The sequence below is a fragment of the Ambystoma mexicanum genome, chromosome 12, assembly GCF_040938575.1.
Source record: "Ambystoma mexicanum isolate Mex_15411 chromosome 12, UKY_AmexF1_1, whole genome shotgun sequence".
NCBI classification, from domain to species: domain Eukaryota; kingdom Metazoa; phylum Chordata; class Amphibia; order Caudata; family Ambystomatidae; genus Ambystoma; species Ambystoma mexicanum.
In genome coordinates, this window is record NC_090936.1 from 517,013,571 (window position 1) to 517,038,772 (window position 25,202).

Genomic DNA, 25,202 nt, shown 5'->3' on the forward strand with positions numbered 1-25,202 from the left:
TAGGTCAGATTATTTCAGAGCCTTGGTCTCTATTTATGAGGAAGGGGAGGATTCTGATCAGGAAAGTCCTTTTCAGTTGCAGAGGACTCTACAACACCTGTACCAGAGGAATTTTATCTCTGAAGAAAATAGGTTGAAGGACCTTCAAGAATCCTTGCATGATGCAAGTGGTTTAGATACTTCCCCAGAAGTAGAATTTGCCAAACCAGACCCAGGGGAACATGCTGAGACCCCTTACAGAATTTTAATGGCCAGAATAATAGAATTCATGGGTTGGTCTACACCTTCACCTTCTTTTCAACAAGATGATTTTACAGACATTTTAATTAAAGGCCCACAGGAAGATCCTGTGGTTCCATTTCATGCTGCATTGCAGAGGAAAATATCGGCCAACTGGGAAACTCCTGAGGTTATCCTGGCAGTTAAAAAAAGAAAACGATCTGCCAAATATAGGGTATCTGCTTCTGACCCTGAATATTTGTCCAAACATCCAACTCCAGAGAGTCTGGTTGTTCAAGCAGCAACTTCATCGAACAGTAGATCTGCATACCCTACTGTTCCACAAGACAGGGATGATAAGAGATTTCACGCTATGTCAAAAAAAGTATTTTCTGCGTGTAGCATGACGCTTAAATCCATTAATGCTACTTGTACGCTCGCAAGATTCAGCCATACACTTTTGGAGTGTGCTTCATCAGCGACTGACTGCCTCCCATAAGGAGAAGAAAGGGAAGCTTTTCTGAACATCATTAAAGATGGTAAAGATGCAATGTGCGAATCCCTTCAAACTGGCATTGATTCTGCTGACAGTATCATCAGGGCCATGGCGGCAAGTACTACAATCCGCAGATTTGCGTGGTTGCGAAAGTCTGGTTTTGCTCTAGATGTACAGGCCAGACTTTTGAAAATGCCCTTTGACGGCTCTTCTTTATTTGGTAAGAAGGCTGATGACAGCTTAGAGAAATTACAAACATCCAAAGCAGCAGCAAAATCCCTTGGAGCTGCAATCCGTCAAACTCCCTATCGCCCCTCAGGAACCTCTCGGAGAGGTAGGTCCTTTTGTTTTTATTCTGCATTTGGAAAAGGCAGAGGACAGCCGGCTCAAAGAGGCCAAAAGAAATTCACCCGAGGTGGATGGGTTAAAAGTACAAAAGCAGCAGCAGCCTCTTTACCCTCTGCATCTGCATCAGCCACCTCTAAACCACTCTGAGGACTCTCCTCACAAGACACCAGTAGAGGGCAGGTTAACTCAACATCTGACGGAACGGCAGGCTATTACGTCAGATGCTTGGGCATTGGAGACAGTTGCCCAAGGTTACTGCCTGCCTTTTCTATGCACCCCTCAGACCCATCCACCGGGGAACAACTCTTTGAAGTTTCCAGATCTGCTCCTTTTGCAGGAGATTCTAGACCTGCTGGAGAAAGGTGCCAAAGAACCGGTACCTGTAGCGGAGAGGAACAAGGGTTGGTAATCCCCCCTACTTCTTGATACCGAAGAAGGACGGAGGACTGAGACATATCTTGGATTTACGAGAATTGAACAAGTTCCTCAGGAAGGACAAGTTCAAGATGGTAACTCTCGCTCAGATCCTTCAGGCCCTCCAGCTTCAGGACTGGCTGATATCGCTGGACCTTCAGGATGTTTATTTCCATGTGCCAATCCATCTCAAACACAGGAAATACCGGAGGTTCGCAATTGGCAACTCTCATTATCAATTTCGAGTTCTGCCATTTGGGCTGACCTCCGCCCGAGGGTCTTCAACAAGCTAATGTCGGTAGTGGCTCCAAGTCTAAGGAGGGAAGGGATTCACGTATACCCCTACCTAGACGATTGGTTGATCAGAGCTGAATCTTCGGAACAAGCTCAGATTCAGCTAGATTATGTCTGCCACTTCCTTCACAAACTGGGCTTCTCCCTCAATTTAAAGAAGTCACAGATGATACCATCACAGAGACTCCAGTTCATCGGAGCGGTCCTGGACACTTCCCTGGGGAAAGCCTCGCCACCAGAGGTGAGGGCTCAAGATATTCTGCAGATGGTCACCAAGTTTCAAAATGCCCAACGTCTCCCAGCCTTCAACTTTTTGAGGTTACTAGGCCTCATGGCATCCTGCATCTTCCTTGTGCCAGAGGCGCGCCTGAGAATGAGATGTCTCCAGTGCGCACTAAGAACTCAGTGGTCCAATACTCAGGAAGAATGACAGACTTCCTTCAGGTTCCAGACAAAGTGGCCCGAGACCTTCAATGGTGGGCCTGTCGGGAGAACATTTTGAAAGGAGAACTGTTTTGGCAACCATGGCCGGAGATAACAGTAGTCACGGATGCCTCACTCACAGGGTGGGGAGCCCATGCCAACGACTTGACCATCAGCGGTCGTTGGTCTCCATCGGAGTCCAGACTACATATCAACCTGTTGGAGCTGAGAGCTAGGAGAACGTGGTACCCGGACCTTCTGGACATGTCCATCTGCCCTCTGATTCGTCTTCCACACAGGGAGGATCTTCTCTCGCAGAAGGGAGGTCAGGTTCTCCATCCAGACATCAGAACCCTCAACCTTCACGCTTGGTTTCTGAAAGGTTGAGATACAAGGATTGGGACCTCCCAGATGACGTCATGGAGGTGTTGCTTTCAGCCAGAAGGCCAGCAACAAAAACTTTATACCGCTGCCATTGGAACAAATTTTGCAGCTGGTGTAGAGAAAAGAATATTGAACCCTTTTCATGTGGTACACCAATGGTGTTATCCTTTCTACTTTATTTGGCAAATTCAGGTCTTCAAGTTGGTACGATCAAGGGCTACCTCGCAGCGCTATCGATCTTCAAGCGCACTGCAGAGGAGCCATCATATTTCAAATTACCCTTAGTAATACAATTTCTGAAGGGGTTAACTAATGTCTATCCCCCGAGACCTTTCCAAGTTCCCTTATGGGACTTAAATTTAGTCTTAAATTTCCTGATGGGTACTCCTTTTGAACCACTCCACTCTTGTTCGCTAAGATTTCTCACCCTTAAAACAGTCTTATTAGTGGATTTGACATCTGCCAGGAGGGTGAGCGAATTACAAGCCCTATCTTGTAAACCCCCTCATACAATTTTTCACAAAGACAAAGTTGTCCTACAAGTGAAGCCTAATTTCCTCCCAAAGGTGGTTTCTGAATTCCACATCACTCAGAAGATAACCTTACCCTCATTCTATCCTCCTCCCCATCCTGGAAAAGAGGAAGAGAGGCTACATAGGCTGTATCCAAGGCGAGCCTTGAGTTTTTATATCAGCAGACTTGCTAGGATTAGGCAAACAGACCAACTGTTCATAGGTTACACAGGGCACAAATTAGGATTGCCAATCACAAAACAGACTATTTCCAGATGGATTATTTTAGCCATTCTAGAATGTTACAAATTGGCAGGGAAAGAGCCCCCTCAAAATCTTAGGGTTCATTCAACCAGGGGTATCGCAACCTCTTCGGCCCTCTAAAGAGGGGAACCGATTCGAGACATATGTGCGGCTGCCACATGGTCGTCCGCACATACCTTTACAAAATTCTACAATCTGGATTCCTCCTCTAGCCAAGAGACTAGATTTGGCAAAGCTGTGTTACACTCTGTTCATTCTTAATGGGGAATATGGCAATTTTACTCCCACCTCCGTTTACACACCACTGCTATTGGAGTCTATCAAGATAAGGAATACGTCGGAGGACACAATCCCTTCGAAGAACAAGTTACTTCTTACCTGGTAACGTTCTTTCGCTGGGATGTTCCTCCGACGTATTCCTTATCGCCCCTCCCATCCATCCCCTCAGTAAAACTTCCCTTGTGGTTGCAGCTTACGCTCCTTCTAGGTCAATAACCAATTCATGCAGAGATACTCTTAAGCTTCAAAACGGAACTGAGCAACGGATGCTGCGCGAGTCTATTTATACGCCTGATGACGTCGGCGCCGATACGGAGGCTGTCGAGGGACACCAACTCGAGGGACGTCGACGCGCAGCACCCTCTACTGAAAATGTTTTCCGAGGCCAGCAAGCTGGCAGTAATCTATCAAGATAAGGAATATGTCGGAGGAACATCCCATCGAAAGAACGTTACCAGGTAAGAAGTAACTTTCATCTGTTTAAACATTTCCAGTGGTCATCCCTCAGTCGGGTTCACTCTTGTCAACACACTGTTTCTTGGCACTTTAGACTTGCCCCCTTTTCGTCAGCATCCCTCATAGGGTTCACTCTTGCCAACTTCACAAATCTTTGCAGGATTCACTTCCCTTGCTTTCTCACAGCTCTTAGGTCAAAGGGTTTCGACTGTACAGGGATTTTGCTTGACCTCCTGTATGACTACTTTGACCTAACTGGGCGGCTCTCCTATGGCCTTCTGGTAACTGTAGTTTCATTCAGATGGTGATCGACCAGAGGCGGTTCCGGTTCCCTGTACAGCTTGTCTCCCCTGAACACTTTTACAGTTCTTTAAACTTGGTTCAAATTGCCACTTTGCGTCTTTCATTCACCACAGCCCGGATCTTATCGGCTCTCCTCTCGACTCATCGGCTGTGATGAACCTTCTGGCTTTCCTCCAACTGGAGTCAAGGCCGGCACCACAATAGCAGGAGTCTTCCTCGCTCCTGCTTATCAGCGTTGACACGCTCTGTGTACCGTTGACAATCTGTTGCAGCACACTTGGGCTATTGTCCTCGGTCTTATGATTCCCTCTGCGGAGGTTTCGCGTGACTGCGTCGGAAAGGGCAAGGTCATGTCTCCCCCTGTCAGCCTCTCAATATTTGCCCCTTTTCTCCTGCTATTGAACTACCGGGCCTGGATAGCTGTCTCGTCGTGCTGTCTGCCTTGCTCGTACTGTGCTCTCTTGCGCCACTTTTTTTTTTTTTTAATTCTTTGGTTTGCAGTCTACATTTCTTAGACAAAAAACCTTAATTTAATACAAAAGAGTAAAAAAAAAAAAAAAGGAAGAACTTCCTTCTATAAAACTCATTAAAACAAGCAATTTCTTACCCCTCTTAGGAAGGGGAAAAATAAGCAATTCTAAAATAGTAAAGTAGTGTAGGGAGCGAAGAGGGAAGTAAAAGAGGTGACAAGAGAAAGGAGAGGTGAAGGGCAGCGTAGGAAGAGCAGGGTATGGAAAGTATTTAGCTGGTAGGATGAGAAGCAAAAGGAAATGGAAATGGAAAAAGGAGGGGAGGGATAGCAAACGGAAGCATAGCAGTTGAAAGTTCAATGAAAGGAGGTAGAAGCTTTGCAGAGAACGAGCCCATCTCGTTTCTCTTCTCCAACTCATATCCAGGTGGATTATCAGATAAATAGTTCTGCAAGTTCCCCTGATGTAGTTGCTCCTTATCTTCTTTTCTGTCTTTGCTTCCAGTCCTCCCCTAATCTTGGTTTCTTCCAAGTCCAATCCTTTGGTTTGCACTTACAGTTTTAATTTCCCCTTTTTCAGGTTTTTACAATGTTGGTGTTTATTTACTTCTTCAACTCTTCCCTCTAGTTTAGATGTTCCCCTATACCAAGTGCAGGGATTGAAGTAGATTCACCACTGCTGTTGTGAGTTGGATTTGGATTTCGTGGCCTGCAATTATTCTATGCCACGTGTTTTCTGATGCTAACCAGTCAGATCTTTCTACGAACCTTCCTAGTTTTTTCAGTTGTAGGCTCCTCGTTCCCTTGCATTCAGTTAATAGATGTCTCAGGGATTGATTTTCTGGGACTGCACATTCCTTGCAATATATAACTGGCCGTTCTGACTGTTTCCGGATATTTAGAATTTCCCCCATCGGTATTATATTCAGTCTTGCTCTGAGGAAATTATTTCTGATTTTTGCATCCGGAAATGTTCTAGATATCTTGAGAGGGTACCTATTTTTTTATCAATTATCAAGGAGTTCTTCGGTGTTGATTATTTTTTCTATCGTATCTATCCAATCAAATTTTTCAAATTCCCGATTTACTTTCAGTGGATTATTCTCCAGTATTTCCAAACTTAGCCCTGTTCTCGAGATTACAACTTTTATTTTCTGTTCAAGTCTCTGTAAGATTTCGGATTTCAATTTGATATGGTGTTCATTAATGTCCTTGTACAGGGAAACTTTTTTAGGATTTATGATTTCTCTGTAGAAGGACGTTAGTTTCCATTCCGCTAAGCAGTTCAAAGACTTTAGGCCCAATTCGAAGCGCAGCTGTCCCCCTGATGCACTCCATGGCAATTTTAGGGCTTTCTTCCTAATTCTGCCTTCTACTTTGGCCCAATTAAAGTTCCATAGTTGTGGCTTGGCTTCTAATCCATATAGCAAGACTGGGACTATCTTGCTCAGGTAGTATTTTGTCTTTGGGACCACTGAGAATTTGCAGTATCTATTCCTGATTTTAGTCGGGTAAGGAACTAATGAGAGGGCTTTAGAGAGCGTATCTCTCTCTATTTTATAATTGGCTGGGCTTGCATAGATCTTATACCCCAAGTATGTGAGGTCTTCCACTTGAGGAATTCTTTGCCCATCCAGGACCCAGTGCTTATAGATTACCTTTTTCCTTGGATGTTTAAATACTAGTATCCAGGATTTCTTGGGGTTTATTAACAGCCCATTTTCCTTGGCGTATTTGCTCTGCCCATTCAGTAATCTTTGCAGACCAATGGCGGTTCTATCCAGCAGGACGATGTCTGCGTATGCCAGCCAGAATATTTTTCTTCTATTAATTTTTGGACTGGCCAGCGCGGACGAGATCAGATGATCTCCTGCGTCTGCTAGGAATAAATTGAAAAATGTGGCTGCCCCCAAGCAACCCTGCCTTACCCCTCTTTCCACTGAGACTGATTCAGAGAGATGGCCACTGTTGTCTAGGCGCACTCTTACACTTGTTTCCCTATGCAGTTCCATTAGCATTGATAGTAACGTCTCTGGAATTCCCTTTCTTCTGAGTTTATGCCATAACCTAATTCTATCACTTTGGTCAAAGGCCTTGGAGAGATCTATCCAGGCTCCAAACAGTGGTGTCCCTCCCCTAGCCATTGATGTTTCGCTAAGGAGATTTAACATAGCACCATTTAGGGCAGTTGATAGACCTTTCCTGAATCCTGTTTGGCATCTGGATAGCACCCCCTCCTGTTCTGTCCAGATCGAAAGCTTATTTAGCAATAGTCTCATAAATATTTTGCTGTCGATATCTAGGAGGGCGATAGGCCGATAATTTGAAGGATTTGACCTGTCGCCCTCCCTGAGTAGCTGGTATGTAAGGCCATTAGGACCTGCGGCTCTTGATGATGAGGCTTTAGATATTATTTCTGAGATTTCATTCTCCTCTATTTGCAGTTCCCAACCTTTATCTAAAGGCAGGCAGGTTGGTTCCTTTAATACCTTTCCAAAACTCTTTGCAAGGTGTTCCACCCAGCTTTTTTCCGGAACCAGGTTGCAAAGTGTACTACTGGAATCAGAGTCAAGTTCTCGTATCACTGACCAGAAACTTCTTGAAGATGAGTTTGAGACTAACTTTAACATTTCTTCACTCTCTTTTTGATAGAGGAGGGCCTTGTTATTCTTTACCCAAGTTTTGTAGTTTCTCCTGATTATTTTCAGTTTCAGGGTATGTGATTCTTTAATTCTCTGATTTTTCTCAAGATTCTTTTCCTTTGTCCATAGTTTCTTCATCGAAACTATGGAGATGTATATGTTTTACATTGCTTGATGGCGATTTTAGGGGAACCAATGACCATAGTATATTCATGAACTTGTCTGGTTGGCTTAGCTCTTGAGTCTTCTGCTCTGACATATTTTGCAGCTTTTTGTTAAGGTCTCTCCCACCTTGTCCGTATTTTGTTCAATCTTATTTTCCCTTTTATTTCCATTATTACTTGATTGTGGATTTGGTTTGTTTGGCCAGGTCCATCTGTGATTGATAATTCCAATCTCGAGTGGTCACTACCTCCTTCGTGCTTTATTCTTAGTTGTGATTTACGGGTGAAAAGTCTCTCACTGACAAAGATGTAGTCTAACACTGAGGCCGATTTGCCTCTTTGCCATGTCATACAGGGCTTTTCGTCATCTTGATTTGCATTATTCAGCATTTTCAAGTCCCATGCATTGGTAAATTCCAACCAAGCCTTTCCTTTATTAGACGGTGTGCGTTTGTCTTCAACAGCCCTGCCCCTATTATAGTATACACATTCTGCATTAAAATCTCCTGCAAGCAGAATGTCTAGTTCTTGCCATTCTGTCTTGATCTTTCCCATCAGTTCTGCTAGCTTGTCCTGGAAGGCCTGGATTTTGATGGATGCAGGGTTCCAATAGATGTTTATCACAATTAGGGCAATTGCTTCTGGGTTGATGGTGGAGTGGACTTTACAAGCCAAAATCCCACTTTCGTCTTTCCATATTTGGGTGGCGTATTTAAGTTTGCTGTTTTTGATGGTGGTTATTAAACCCCCATCCGGCCTCCCTTTTGCGTTTTGAGTTGCTAGTAAGCAAAAGGTTGTGAATCCCTCTATTTCTATTGGGTTTACCAACCAGGTTTCCTGGAAAACCAGGATGTCCATCTTCTCAAATAGATAATCTTTTTCTTTTGCCCTAAACGTGCTGGAACTTCTTGTGTTCCAGCTGACCACATTCAGTTCTTTCTGCTTAAAGGCTCTGGGTTCCTATGCCCATGTTTTTCAGAACTTGCGTGAGTATGTCGGGGAGAGCCGCCAATGTTTTTTCTTGAATGGATGTTTCCTGGGCGGATGATCCTTTTCCTTCTACATTTGGGCCCCAAGGACCCCTGCCGTCCCGCTTTACCACCTCCTTATATCGTTCCCGTTCATTTGACTGTGCTCGGGGTGGATTGGGGTGGGAGGTATGTATTGTTAACCCTTCTTGTTCCAGTTATTTGCTAGCCTTTAAGATTGCTGTTTGTGCTCTTATTGAGCTCAGGCCGATTTGTATCAAAAAAGAGGTTTTCCGGTCAGGGAACTTCACATATGCTATGTCCTCCGTGGAGAATAAATAGAGACCTCTACTTTTTTTGAATATGGACAGTATCGCCATTCTGCTGAGAGATTTGGACTTTGCATGTTTTGGTGACATCTTTAGCCATAGTTTAGGGATTCTTGCTCCACCTTTTATCCCTGTGGGGGGAAGGGAAAGGGCTGTCGGGTGTGTGAATCTGATCAATTGCCTGACTTTGCCTGACCCTTGTCAGGTAAACGGCTCTGGTGTTAGTACGTTCTCTGGAGTGTCGTGCGAAAGTGTCAGAAAAGGGGCCGGGGGTAGTGGTTTTAAATGTCCTATGTGGTAGGATGGGGAAAAGGTGTTGAAAGAAGGGGGATACCGTATCTCACTCCTCAGTGTCCCACCCAGGGGTCCTACCTCACTGGCTTCCCCCAGGAACTGGATCCAATAGCGATGGCCATGTCCTGGCCACCTGTATGACAGATTTCACACATAGGTTCCAAGCAAAAATTATTTATTTTGTTCAAACAGTCGAAAATAAGTTGTATGTAGTTTCCTTGGTGGGCCTACCAATGTTTTGAGATTCCGGACTATGGTTGCTGAATAACCACTGAGAGCAATTCAGTGCCTTGGCTGCGCAGCCCAAAGGTCGAACCCTGTCCGTGAATCTACCCAAGAAGTAGATCTGTGACGACTGTGTTCAGGTCGCCAGCTAGGATCACTGCATGATCAAGAAATTCCTGTAGTTTAACAGAGATGTCATTAAAGAAGTTGGGTGTCTTCTATGTTGGGAGCATACAAATTAACCAGTATCAGGCAATAACCGGACATACAACCCGCAAGAATTTCATATCTCCCCTCAGGTTCCAGCACTAGTTTATGTTGCTGGAAACCTAGAGATGTTTGTATAAGTATTAGAGTCACTCAAACTTACATTTTCTCTCTTACACTCTGTCAAGGTATTTAGGTGTTTTGGTTCTACCAGTCTTGTCCCAGGTCAACAAGGCACTCACTCTGTATCTCTATCCCATGCACTATGGCTGCCTCCGAGCTGATGTCCCAGTAGTTTTGCCACTTTCCTCCGGCACCTTCCTTGTTTGTTGACCCTGATGGCCTTGCCATTGATGGTTTTGTACCTGGTACCTCTGTTGCCTCCCTCCCATGTTGACCCTATCTCCCTGTCTCCAATGACCTCCTCCATCCTCTCTCCACTCTTCTCTGCCACCTCCCGTTCCAACTTTTCTCCTCCAAATCCATCCTTTGCCTGACACTCTGGCCTTCCTCGTCTGTGATCCTTCCCTCATCCAAGTCTCTTCTTTCTCTGATACTCTCTCCAGCCTCTGCCTCTCCAACTTTCACCGCACAACTCAATGCTTTTCACCTCTGTCTAAAATCCCTTACCCCTGGTATGTCCACGCCCACGTTTGTGACCCTGTACCCGGAAGGATGAGGCACTAAAGATTTCATGTGGGCGGTGAACTTGCTTGGTTGGTTTGTGGTCAGCAGGCCTTTGCCTCTGTTGAATGTTTCTTTGTTTCAGCCACGTGGGTCCATGGACTGAGGACATAAATAAGGGGTACTGCCATTTTGCAATCAAACGTCCCTGTCATGAGAAAGCATAACTTTTTTAAACCTTCATGTTAGTCAAGGTCTGCAGGACTTGCAGTGCCCATTGCCACAACAATGCCTGAAGCACAACAGACTGGTATTGCACATTATGCTTGCTACTATCCCTGTGCACAGGAGAAGCAAACTACTCTGTCGGACCGACTGGGTATAGACTACCAGGGGGTTCCACTGTCTGCAACCAACAACTAGCAGTGGTTGCATGCTCATCGAACTGCGAGTATTTCCTTTTGGTGCCCAGTAAACAGTCAGTGGATCACCTTCTAGAGCAGGAATGGTACCATGTCATCGGGGGAAATAAGACAATGTACACTCGTTAAAGGGCTCTATGTGTAGATAAGCATGGGTGGCCAGACAATGAGATTGATCAACATTGGTAGTGTTCAAACTTTAGTTCTTGAAGAAAAACGTAGAGAAGGGGGCTTTAAAGTCCCTAGGGCCCCCAAAAGAAGAAGAGGTCCTCTTCACAGAACCTTTTTATTCTTGTCTGTGTGTGCTCAACAGTGTTAAACTGGGCTTCTTGGTATTGAGCTGCATTTGAGCTGATGTTGAGATGGCCGGGGTTGATACTATTGTTGGGGAGGAGGTGGTCGTATCCCATCCCCTTGCCATTCCTGCGGTAATTGGATCACATGTAGGCCAAGGGGGGGGGAGACCCCCACCACCCCCACAGCAGGTTACCTTATGATATAACCTAGAAATGTACACGCATAATGCATCCCACAGCCCCAACAACAGACACCATCTTGTATTAGAGCAGACGCCATCTTTTCACTAGGCCCAAAAATCATCCCCCTATAAACTCGGCTCTCCCTTCCCCAGCACCTCGCACAGAGAGTCCCAGACATCGCCTCCCCCTGTCAGCTCCCTGCAAGCCTTGTACTCACTGAAGTCCAGCCATTTAGTGTTGCAATTGTTCAGTATCACTTCCACAGAATGTGCTCTCTGCCGAGCGTGAGACCAGAACAGGCCTCAGCACAAGTGCCCATCCATCACCACTAAACTGCCCGTGCCTTCTCAAAACCCACCCCTGCAGGCCAAGGCCCACCAGTCCTTGACCCTTCACTCTCTTTCATGGTGATAACCATCTGTCCCCTAGCATTGACCATTCCAGAACATCCACCATAGACTTAATCCCTTGCTGCAGTATATTCGTCCCCATCCCGACACATGTCTGTCTGTATCATGAGGCACCAGGGAACATAAATAGTAGATCAACACCCTAGGGCGGGAGACACATGGGAGTGGGACCCCGGAACCAATAAATCTCTGACTATAGAGGTCAGAATGCCAATATATTAACCCACATTTCCTAAATACCCCCTTGAAGCAAGGATTTTTGACCGCCATTATTCTCATACTACCAGTTCCTGTTGTTTAGCTTAGACAGTTAGGAGTATGTTACATTTTGACCTGACCTTCACTGCGGAGATGGGCCCAGCTGACCCACATGCTACAAGATCAACTGGGAAGCGGCGGCCAATTGCAGCCTGGCATCCCCTAGAGAGCAGGCTGTGCCATACGGGCCCACCAATCTGCGCTGTCACTTTGTACCATGTAGTATGCCCTCACAGATAAGATCCCATAAAATGTGCTGCCCGTGTATTGTTTGGCAGAGCACTCTCGGGCAGCAGCGTTCTTTGCTTGCACACTTTATTTTATATAAAGTTCGTTATTCTTGCAACTTATCTTTTGGTCTCATTCCCTGACGGGGGGGTGTTATCCTTATTTTGGTCTATTGTGGAGTTTCGTGTTTGGGTGCCCACCTTCATTGGGTGACCCATTAGCATGATCTCCTCAAGACCCCCGTACTTGCAGCGAGATCCAGTGCTTCTCTGGCAAGGCCACCCCCACCTACAACTGACCAGTCCCCCAAAAACGCATACGCAGAAGAAAAAGTTCTTGTGGGTTCCAGCTTTGCAGATACCCTGCTGCTTGCCGAAGCCGGGTGCGGCCCTAGGGAGAGGCCCAGATATTTTGGATAGACCGCGAACGGAGGCTCTTGGAAGAACAAGGGCACGTGAGTATGAATTGCAGGGGAAAACAAATGTTTGTTTGGTTGGGGAAAAATATAGAGCAGTATGATTGAAGGGAACACACAAGGGTTGGGTATGAATGAATAGTGTGATTGTTAGTAGTGAAGCACTTTCTCTTTTTTCATGGCCATTAGTTTTTTATAAGAAAGATGAGGTGAAAAATACAGAGGAGATATGGGAACCTAGCTCTGAAAGGGGTTGGAAGGCGACGCCGCGGTGTACTGTCCCGACCAGTGCATAAGGAGATAAAACGTAGGAGCCCCATATAATTCGAGGGCTCAGGAAGAAGTAGTGGTTGTTGTTTTAGCTTGTTATTTTAGCTTATTATTTTAGCTTATTGTTTTCAGTGGTTTTTATATATGTGGAGGAAGGCCCAGGAGTGGCAGACGTGATGTAAATGAGGAATACGTGAGGAAGTGAATATTGCTCTTAAAAAAGAAGGGGTGGGTATTTGTTTTTGTTCTTTGTTTTTGGTCTGTTTGTTGGTCTCCAAAACGTTTCACGTTCATCGTATGTATTTATGTAATATGTGTTGACAGAAGAAATTGATAATATACGTATTTTTGACTGATTTGAAACAGGACCCTAAGTAGGAGAGCAGCTAGAGGAAGGGTCATACAAGCGGTGGGGAAGCAATACGCCAAAAGCAAAGAGCCCGCTACTATGGGGATGGATACACCACTGTCCCACATTTGTAAGCATCTCTCCCTTTATAGTGAGCAAATTAAGAAATACCATAATAAGTGGGTGACTGAAACCAAGGGGGAGGGACTATCGCACGCGTGGCCAGAGGATGGGACTTTCGATAAGGGAACATTAGAGCACCTGACCACGTACTTGACAGCAAAATACAAGGGGAAGCAGCTCCAAAACAGAAGGTAAGTCTTATTTGTGGAGGATGTTCAAGGAAACCCCCACCACAAATAAGAGAGAAAGGGGGTCAGAAATGCCCACAGAAATGAAGGAAAATGAGAGAGACCAGGAAAGGGGGGGCGAGCCCAAGAAAATGTACCCATTGCTCTCAAAACCAACAGAGCGGTATAAAAATCCAAGGTATGTATCGGGGGGAAATACACCTATGGCCCAGAGAAAAGCCCCGCCCCTACCTTACAACCCATCGACCACCACCCCGGCCCACCATGGAGTAAGTACCCAAGATCTCGAGGTGGCATTAAAATCCACCCGTTCGTAATTAGCCCGATTACGATCTGTGTGCGAGGCGGCGCGAGGCTCAGAGGGAGGGACCCAGCCCACAAGGGGTTCCCGTCCACACCAGAAGGTGAATGGAAATCAGGAGATATCCTTTTCAAGATTGACAGTGTGCCTATACGGGAAGTACGAGTAGAGCGGGAAGGGGAAATTGATAGTTTGGGATATGACACTGTGGCCTCATTGAGGGACGAAGAGTCCTGGAGTGATTTTGATGAATCAGAAGAAGGTGCTGCGGGAAGGATACAGCAGGTGCAGGTGGCCACCCCGATGGTGGCCAAGGTATGGGAGGGGATGCTCTGAGACAGAATGGGAAGGATGGCATTAGCAAAAAAGAAAGTAACAAAGGGGAACAGCGGGAAGGTGAAATCAAACCTACAGATGCCCCTTATCCATAAGGGAGTGCAGCGGCCCCATTATGTACCCTTGGCACAGCTGGATAAAAACCACCTCCTCAAATCCCTCCCCCCAGTCGACGCGGGCGCAGGAAAATTGATTTCCGCCTTTGAGAAAAACACTGCAGGTGTGCCCCTGGCGATAGGAGATACGTTTTTTAGTGTCCGCAGTAGGAGATCAAGCAGACATTGTGGGTGAAAGCAGGTTTCCCGGGTGTAACAATAATTAATGACACTCATGATGGAGCATCATTCAATGATGTCCGGGCGCAAGTATGGGATGCCCTGTGGAGGACCTTCCTAGGAGATGGGCACCGTGTGGGACCAGTCTACCTCCCTGTTTTACTTCATCATTAAGCGAGGCCTCCCAAAGGAAGTACAGAAGGCCCTTGAAAAAATAGCAGGAATAGAAGCGAAAGGCTGGCCTGAGATTCAGATCATCATAGTTCACCATTGTAGGAGGATCAAAGAAAGGGAGAAGTAAACAATTCAGAGGAGATTGGCAGAAGAAGCAAAACTAGTGCAGACGGAATTGGTGAAGGTCGCTGCAGTTACAGTAGCTCTGCCCTCAGAGCACCCAGGGGAGGAGGGAGGTGTTTCTGTAGCAACAGAGGCAAGGATGGTTGCAGTATGGACAGACAACGGGCAGGTGCAGTGGGGAGGAGAACAACAGTACATGGGACCTCAATGGCAAGGAAGACCCGCAAGAGGACGAGGTGGGTTCCAGGGACGGAGAGGAGGGGGATACGGGGGTACAAGGGCCCACAGGAGGGAACAACCGGACAATGCTGGTTGTGCGTGAGGTGGGGTCACTTTTCACTGGAGTGCTGCAGCAGGTCCGGAGGGAGCTATCCTATCAGTATAGCCAACCTTATTACAATCAACCCCAGTGTGGGCACCCCCATCCCAGGAGACCGCACATACTGCCAAAGGGGGCATATGAGCAGAATCAACAGTGTGTGCAGCAACGCCCTCCACCACCAGGGTATAATACACTCTGTCACATGCCGCACAATATGCAGTTGCAACCAAACCGCCCCAACAAAATGGCCCAATGGCACAACAGTCCATTCGCCAGCACCCCAAACGGCGCACCGGCACCCTAATAAAGGGGCGTATGTGCTCAGTGAAAATATTTTCTCTTGCTCGGGGACAGACACTCACCCTGACTAGGACAGCCCACAGAGAGCACATGCGTGTCTAGTTCTATCCACTACCTTGCATCCAGAAGAGGAGCCACTGGTGGGGGCAGAGATAGGGAACAAACAGTTCATCTTTATGGTGGACTTGGGGGCAGAGAAATCGTGTATACGTGAGGGTGATTTTCCATTACCTGGCATAAATTTCAAAACGCAAGGGTTCTCTGGGGCTGTAGTAACGGTTCCTTTTACAGAAGATTTTGATGTCAAAATAGGAGCAAAACGGTGCAAGCACCCCTACTTTACTATGAAAGTTCCCCTGTCAATTAACTGGGATGAGATTTACTCCGCAAATTAAATATGACCATATCATTCCCTGGCCGAGGGATTGTTTGTTCCACCCCAGGCATGTGTGCCCTCAGAGCAATGCTGGTGATACACACATTGGACATTGAGCTAAAGGTGAGGGGGCACCAGTAAATCCCGACATGTTCGCGTACGGGATCAGGGTCTTGGCTCGAGCAGTACCCTAGCTCACTAGGAAAGAATGGAGAGTGCCCTCAGATTTTGTGTTCTGCCCTGTAGCTTCCCCCGAAATGGTTGCTGGCACAATATTGTCATTAGATCTAGAAGGAATGCAAGTGTCTGCAAAGAGAATAGTAGCAATAGGGATGGAAATACATGGATGTGAATAGCGCACAGTGTTGTGCATTGACACGAACATACCATTACGTGAGCTCGGTGATGAAGAACTGTTCGCTGATGACAATAATGACGCAGACATTATTTTGGAAATAAGTATCCCATGTGAAGTGATGGTACAGTACAGAAGGTACCAAGCGCCCTCATGGCTGTCGTCAGTGCACCACCTTCTTTTTAGGACACAGATATTCAACAAATGCCCCCTCATTTGTGGACCACAAACCCCCAAGATGTTGGCCTATTGAGAGAAGTTACCCCAGTAAAGATTACTCTGAAGCCAGGAGCAATACTGCCCAGATTTAAGCAATACCCACTATCCAGGGAAGCGGAGGAAGGGATTCAAAAAAAACTAGGTGCACTTCTTCAGCAAGGTATAATTGTCCCCTCAACCTCCCCATGTAATATGGCTGTGTACCCGATCAAAAATGCGACTGGTGGGTTGTGGCGTATGATACAGGACCTCCGCCCACTTAACAATATTGTCCAAAGGGAGTTCCCTCTTGTTCTAAATCCTGCGTCCATTTTGTGTAGCATCCCAAAACAGGCCGCTCATTTCACTGTGGTCGATTTGAAGAATGCATTCTTCTCTGTACCACTTGACCCAGAGTCACAGTATCTCACAGCATTTACCCTGGGCAGAAGACGATATGAACACTGCATTCTGCCCCAAGGGTACTGAGAGCCCCAGCATTTTCAATAGAATAATGCATGAAGATCTCAGCAATATTCAAGTGCCGAGTACTGTTATTCAGTACATAGATGATCTTTAGGTATGCAGCAAGAGTGAAGAGAGTTGTTGAAGGGATTCCATTGTCGTCCTACAATTACTCGCCCAAAAGGGGTACTAAGTGGACAGGAAAAAACTGCAGTATTGTCTGACTGAGGTCTTGTAGTTGGGGCAATAGATTTCAAAAGATGGCAAAAGGATAATACCTGACTGGGCGGCAACAGTATGCGCCTCAGCCAGACCACACACTGTAAAGGATATGCAGAAATTCCCCAGAATCTGCAATTGCTGTAGAGCCTGGATACTGGATTATGCCGCCTATATAAGGCTCCTCTTACGGGGACTAAAAGAAGCACAGAAAGACAAAACACATATAACATGGACAGCTGAAATGCAGGCAACATTTAACAGTTTGACAGAATTGATCATCACAGCCCCAGTCGTAGCCACACATGTTTACGAGCGGGAATTTTACCCGTTCTTGCATTCTAATGGTACCCTGATCACTGCTGTGTTAACACAAAAAACTTCCATGGGCCACAAACCATTGACATATTACAGTGGCACACGTGACTCGGTAATGCAAGGTCACTTCACGTGCAAACAGGCTGTTGCAGCTGCCGCCTTTGCCATTGAAAAGAGCTCAACAATTGTCATGGGGCGCTCTGTCACCTTGTAAGTTGAATACTCCCTATTTGGCATACTCGAAAGGTCAAAGTCCACTCTCACCACACAAAGGGCATAAGCTTATGAAATAATACCATGAAGCCCTAATATTCATGTGGTACGCTGCAAAACAGTGAACCCAGCCACGTTCCTCACAGAGCTATGCACCGTGAAGGATATGCAAGAGCATGATAGTACTACTTATGAGAGAGAAGGAGATGACATTCCTAAAGCTAGGGAAAATACACTACAAGAAGGGGGGAGGTGTATTTCGTAGATGGAGCAGCATCAGTTTGCCCAGAAACAGGTGAAAAACATGTGGGTGCAGCAGTATTAAAACTGGAAGGTGGGGAATGTGAGGTACTAGTTAAGAAACGCTTGCCCATGCACAATTCCACCCTAGCAGCAGAGCTAGTAGCATTGATTGAAGCACTCCATGCAGCGAAAGGATGTGCAGTTACAATGTATTCTGATTCCCATATGTAATCACTACGGTACATGCTGGTCTGTCCATATGGAGAAGGAGGGGGTTCAGAAGAGCTGATGTATCCCCAGTACAACATGCAGAATTATTGAATAAATTGATCATAGCCCTGCAGAACCCTCAATAGTGGCCCTAGAAAAATGCCAAGCCCATACACATAATGGTGATGAAATATCTTTAGGAAACACAGCTGCAGATACAGTACAGCAGCCAAAGAAGCAGCACATCTCACCATGCACATGAGTAATGAATGCATATTGTTGAGCAAACAAGAAGAGCAAACGTCAGACAGTTACAACACACTACCTATTGCACAGATAATTGAATTACAGAAGAGAGCCACACCAGAAGAGCAGGAGTTACGGGCAAAAAGAGGATGTACACAGTCGTCCACTGACTTACTGTGGAGACAGGATACGACCGGCAAGGTTGTTATGCCCCTAGAACTATCGTATGTGGCATTCGAATAACTGCATTTCCCGGTGCACACTTCAAAGCAGCACATAGCAGCCGATCTCCAGGAAGATTGGTTTATGCTGAACCTCCAGGAATACCTTAAGATGGTGCTCGAGTGTACGACATGTCAAGTATTGAACTCTGGAATGACTCTCAGAACACAGAGAGGAACATTGCCCTGCCCTGTAGAACCCTTCTGTGAGCTGCACATTGAATATGCAGACATGGGAGAGAGCCGTAACGGCGCTAGATACCCGATTGTATTGGTTTGCCCGTTCTCACGTTTGGTGGAAGCAGGTCCCTGCGCCCACCTAGATGCAAAATGTGCCACCAAGTTCCTTGTCAGAGAGGTACGATCCGACAATGGAACACACTGTGTCAACAACCTGTTTAAAGAAGTGACAGCATTGCTAGGAATAAAACACAAAATGTGCTCGATTTATCACCCACAAGCAAACTGGATTGCCGAGAAAATCAACGGCCTCCTTAAAAGCAGATTGTCTAAGCTATGTCACTGTCTAAATAAGAACTGGGTATATTGCCTGCCTTTGGCCCGTTTCCAGCTCCGCACCCAGCCCAGCATGGACCCCCACCTGGCCCCCCACAAGATAGTAACTGGCAGACGCATGCAAATGCAATTGTCGCCAGTAAGAATAGTATCTGATGCACACAGAACAGCAACTGTGCTAGGAGAGGAATTTAAAAAATACTTGACACAGCTCACATGTGCAGTAAGATGCATTGCCAAACAAATTGTCCCACCCTTCACAGGAGACAATGAGACAGATACAACAACTTCAGCAGCAGACAGCCCAGCTGAACCACTAATGCCCGACGAATTAGTGTATGTACGAAGCTTTGTGCGGAAATGGAACTCACTACTGTTCCATGGACCATACACTGATCTATTGTACCCCCCTGGCTGTAAAAGTAAAGGGATTAAGGTACTGGATCCACCTCTCGAATGTCATAAAAGCACACGACAGTGTAGCACCAGAGACACTGAGTAGCGAAAACGCAGCAGTACCTTGAAAGGACTACTGGGTATATGAGATAGAAGGAAGACTGTGTAAATATAAAGAATAACAAGATGATTAAAATATAATATGTACAGTATATAATAAGGGCTGTTTCTCTCCCTCTCTTCCTTCCTCTACTTCTTTCTATCTCACTTTCTCTCACTTTCCTTACATCTCACGCTCTTTTCACCCTTATGTCTAATCCTGTGTAAAACGTTATTAATGCCGCCACGTTTTATCATTTGCCATAGGTGCAACGAGGTTGGAGTGAGCACCGCTGAATGAGAGAAATAATAAGTCGAATGTACAGAAATCGTTATGCACAACAGACTGTGTAAAAGGTCCATAGGGAAACGACAATCTCTCTTACGTAACAGTATGAAGAAAAAAAAGACATATCAGTACAAATATGATGCATATCATGGATTGGGGTTAGGCAAAGTAGAAGACTTCTGTCACACTGGGCAATCTAACTAGTGGGACTCAGATATGAGTGCCTCAGGGAGACAAACAATGAATGGTAGTTGCTATGTGTGTTCCTTGATACCGCATGCGTCTGGGTGCCCACCTTCACTATCCCACTGGCAGACTGCATCAAGTCAATTCATAGAGGCAGGTCTCCTGATGGATCGAGATAGCGAGGCAATGCCTTTCAGTCGCTTCAGGGCAGCAGTTGGGTTGGCGGCGAGATGATGGCAACTCTGCAGGGTCAAGTTGGTGTTCGAAATGGCGAGTATGACGGCTTCCAGCTCACTTCAATTGCTCACACAATGTTGAGCCTGCAATCGTGTTGCTCAAGACTATCCACAACAATGGTTGGAGGCTGTTTTTGAATGTTTGAGTGCAGAAAGTTGTTCGAAGTTTGTTTAGAGTGTTAGCAACACTGCTGGTCCTGTGGCAGCTGGAAGGCAGCGAATGCGGTCATCAGGGATGAAAGACGTCTCAAGGTGGCGAAACAATGTTCCAGCTACTTCTGGGCTTCTAAGTTGCTAAGATAAGGTGCCGTCCTCTTCTTCACTCTTGCACCAGGGAGCTTGGCTGGCACCTACAGGGGACCCTTCACCTCCAATGATCAGGAGCCTGCTTACAGTGAAACTAGCAGAGACGGCATTGGTCCGCAGCAGGTCACCCCCACTCTGGGGATGGTTAGGGGACTGAGGTTTCATGTGCCTGGGATGCCATCTGTCGTCAGCTCCCTGGCAAGAGAATCTATTATAGACTGTATCCCCATCCGAGGTCCAGTGACAACTTCTTGTTCTTGAAAGTCCAAAAATGGGTCAAAACATGAGGGGTGTCCCTCTCAGTGCAAAGGCAAGATGTTACAGGAGATTGGTCCAAAGCACGCCCTTCTGTAATGGGTCTATTCAAGGTGGGTGTAACGTGCCCTTTGCCTTGTGACATCACACCCAGAATACCTTGCCTACAGGAAAGGTAGGGACAGGAAAAGGAAGGGTCCTAACAGAAACAAAGATGGTGAAACTCTGCTCTCTCCCTTCTTCCCCTCTGTGGCTACTGTAACTCGCCCACTTCCCCATGCCTGCCAATTTAAAAAGGGACTACAGTGGTCAACACCTTGGTGTGAGAGATGCTTTGTTTTGCCAGTGCTTCTTTTGAGGAACTAGTTCCCAATGAGACCTCTTCAGGCAAGTTCCTGTGCCCTAAAGGAGGTATTTTTCTTCCAGCTGGAGAATATGAGGCAGAATTCTGGATATTCTGCATGGGTGTAGTGGAACCAGTCAGTCCACACACTAACCCACATCAGTCCTGTCATAGCTGAGCCCTACTCACAGAACTGACACTAGTGGGATTTCAAAGTGTAGTGGCTCTAGAATTGTTTGCTCTTACCATGCCACAACTAGGCATGGCTTATTTTTATAGATTTATGTGCCCCCAGCTGATTTAGGCTTACAATTATTATAATTTAGATTCGATGTGCAGTCAGTTAAAAGGCTCCTCTACCTGCTTGGGTGCACATGTGCCCTTTGAACCCGCCCTGTGCCACTACTGATGTGGGCTTGGGTGTGCCTGTAATCGTTCTCAGCAAAGGCACGTGTGCAGTATAATTTTGCCATGGCACATTTATAGAAGGGCAGTCTGATTAGCAGACCTCCCTTTCAGGAGCAGAAGTACCCAAATCATTGTATGTTAATAAAAAATAGAAAAGCTCTGGATCTACTCCCCTCACCAAATGGCCATTCGCACACACGACCTACAAACCTGTGGCCATGCCCGGACCTGACTGATGTGACTTCGTAACCCTGTGATTGAATACAGGACTAAACATTTATCCTATGGGGGAATTCCTGTCCCAATTATTTCTGGAATTTCAAGAAGACTATTTCATGTGACCCCAATATACCAGAAAGGCACATGCAGAGTGCAGGAGAGAGGGCGTGTTAGGAAAGATTTTCTTTTTGCTGCTTTTCTCCCATTGATTTCCATGAGACACCCTTTCTTTTTGCTTTATTTTTAACGCTGTCCCTACCAATGTTCCCTCTTATTATTTTTCTCTATGTTCGGAACCGGTTGGCTGTTGTGAGCACTTTATTTTCCCTGTGCGCGACTAACTAATGAGTTAAGCCACTTTGTGAGCTACCGTTGCAGAAAATATGATGATATGATAGGTTATTTATAACACGCTTCATACCCAGAGGTCTCTAAGCGCGGACCCGGGGATCGAATCTGTGGTGCTCCGTGTCGTCTTGCTTCCAAGGTAAGCATGTTACCCCGGAGATATCCTCCCGAGACTTTGGAAAGGAATTTCCTCATCCCAGCCACTGCAATTCCTTAAAAAATCTTACAACACTTTTTCCAAACACACAGGCTAAAATAAAATGGCATATTTGAATCTACAGAAAACTCAACAACCAGTCCAAGCCTTCAATATCTGACACAGTACCTTGCAAACATACTTCTGCACAGATAAAAATGTTGGCCTCATTACGAGTTGGTCAGTAAGTGGTAAAGTTGGATGTAACTCCATTACCGCCGACTTTACCACTACGCCAAATTATGATTTCGGGCCTGGAGTAGAGGATTTGCCTCCAGGAAAATCCTGGAGGTAAATCCTCCAACTCCACGCCGAACTCGTCGGAATTTCTGCTGCGATAATTCCGGCAAATTGAGTGCAATCGACTCAATATTAATGGGGAATTATCCCGCCACCACCAGTTGTAATTCTGTGGAAATTCCTCCGGACCAAGTGCTGGTAACAGTAATTCGTTTGGGCAGTATTCTGGTGGATTTACGCCGTGCTACCGCCCCAAGTCGTAATGAGGCCATGTATGTTTTATGCCACTGGAAAATCACTCATTTGTATTAAAAAACACAAATATCTCTTGTCATAACTGATGTGGCTGTCAAGAAACTCAGACAGAATACATTTGCAGATGGATTAATGGAAATTGAAAGCAATGCGTCAAAAACATGCTGAAAGGAGCTCAAGTGCCACATCAGTGAAGTAATTTGAGGACCAGAAGAACATGCTTCTAATAATTTGTGTAAGGATCATAATTGTATCAGAATAATTGCACCTTAGAATATGATGATCCAAAATTCCTGTGCCTCTGCTTACTACCCACATTACGTTCTCCTGTGGGTACTGATAACACCAGCCTTAGAGCTAAAAGACATATGCACCATGCATTTCTACTCCCTAAAAAAGAAAAATGTGCCTAACAAAAATGAGAAAGAATTAACATATAATTGCTTCAACCCACACAGCTGCACTGATATTTTTCAAATTAGTGACCAGTGGCATGGGAAGAAAGGAACTCTAATAATATTGATGCCCGATCTCAAAAATAATTTTATGGGGAAAGAACATTTTTTAATAAGCAGAAAGTATCCATATTGGCAAAGCTAATTACTATTTTACCCCCTGAAAACTCATTTCACTCCAAGTTGGGAGCACAATCTGATTAGAGCCCTGCCTGTACCCCTGACATAGGGAGTGAAATGACAGGGCACATAATAAAGTGTGTAGTTTGGCCTACTCTTCCGCACCACAGCCTAGATAAAATTAAACAAGAGCCTTACTGAGGTTTATTATGGAGCCCTGTTGAAGAAAATCCCACATATAATTTAATTGCATCAAATCAGAGATACAACTGATTAAGTGCCTTCTTCTGTAACTATGGATCCCTCTTCTGTAATTCTTTGCGATCAGTTAAATGAGATGCTGGGAGATAATAGAGACTGAACACACCTAACACATAGTTATATTGAAAAGCCATCAGCAGTTGAGCATAGAAAGAAAAAGAAGGTGCTGTTGTCTAGATGGTACTAGAATTGTCTATCCTTTAGCAAACCTCCAACACATTTCCTTCAGTGTACTGCCGAAATGTCTGCATTGGTTTTTAAATGTGCTGCTTTATTCATCACCCGCAAGGAGTGATGCTTCCACCTATACCCTTCCTGCGCTTGCCTCCAATATCAGTTGATATAGCCTTGTAAAATGTGTGGTATTGTAGCAGTAAACACTCACTGGGATAATTGCAGACCCACAATGCTTGGCAAGCAAGGCATACTTAAATGCCTCATCATATGATGTGCATTTTAAGAATGTCATGACTCTGCATGTACACAATTCTTTTGCAGTTCATACAAGATTGTTTGCAACATACCCCACCCTTATATCATTGCGTAGGATTACATAAGTGCTCAGTGAAACTGTTTTTGTATAGAGGCGAGTTACCATATAATGTGTGAAGGTCTATGCCCAAAGGAACTCTGAACACTTGGAAACATTTCAGATTGTGTGAAGAAAAGCATTCTCCTGTCTGAATATCCGGTGCCCTGATACTATGGACGAGTAAACCTAGGCATAGTCCATACCCATTATCTCTTGTAGGCTAAGTAAATGATATTGCAATGTTGCTGTCTACCTGTAGGGTAATGTTAGTAATGCTAAAGTAGGAGACGATGAGCAGCACATTTCTTTTCAAAATCTTAATATTTGAGTTTTATAATGCGTTAAGTTAACAAGAGGGTCACTTCAAAGCACTTGCGTGACATATGTAAAAAGAAGAGGAAGTATAGGATAAGGTTACACATCCAGGTAGCCTGCTTACTAACAGTCAGTGGGCTTCATTATGAGTCCGGCGGTAGCCGTGCCGGAAAAACCAGTAGGCTGCCGCCGGACCTGGAATGAATTACCACTTCTGTGATTGCCCGAATCACCGGTGCATTACACCCCAGGTGAGCCAGTAATTCCAGAGGCGTAATTCCGTTAATCCCCATTCCCATGGAGTCCTGTCAGACTTCATGGGGATGGGGGCAATGGAAACACTGGCACCGTAAATAACGGTGCTGGTGTTTCTATTTGCGTCTGCAGGCGGGTGGCGTTACTCACGCCAGTGACACCACCCGCCTGCAGAACTCCTAGTCTGCCGGTTCAGAGACAACGGTGGCAGTGGGTTTACCGCCACCGTTGTTTCCAGACCAGCAGGCTTGTAATGAGGCCCAGTATCCGATATTTGAGCTGGTAGTTCGATTATATAGTGTGGGTGACGCTTTTGGTAAGACACAATGAGTAACAGAATTTCTGGTGTGCGAACGTTATTCACGTTACAACAAACATAATACAAGTGGATGTAGGTACATATCTGCTAACCGTTTGCAGAGCCAAGAGAGGAAGAGTCAAGGTTGTCCGGTAGTATCTTAATGTACTCTGGGACAGAAGTTAGTCTTAAGGTAAAAGTGTGTTAGAGTCAGGTTTAGGGGTCATGGGTGGTGAGGGAAAATCTTTGGTTAAATGTGTGCAGGCATATCTTGGTTAGATTCTTCTGTTCATGGAGCCAGTTTTTCATATTAGTTTTTAACC

General features: G+C 45.6%; 1 protein-coding gene across 2 annotated transcripts in view; it reads left to right on the plus strand.

The window, feature by feature from the left end:
* The window catches only part of BRAF (B-Raf proto-oncogene, serine/threonine kinase), a 1,813,806-nt gene that overhangs the window by 700,196 nt on the left and 1,088,408 nt on the right, over positions 1-25,202 (plus strand). The window lies entirely within an intron of this gene.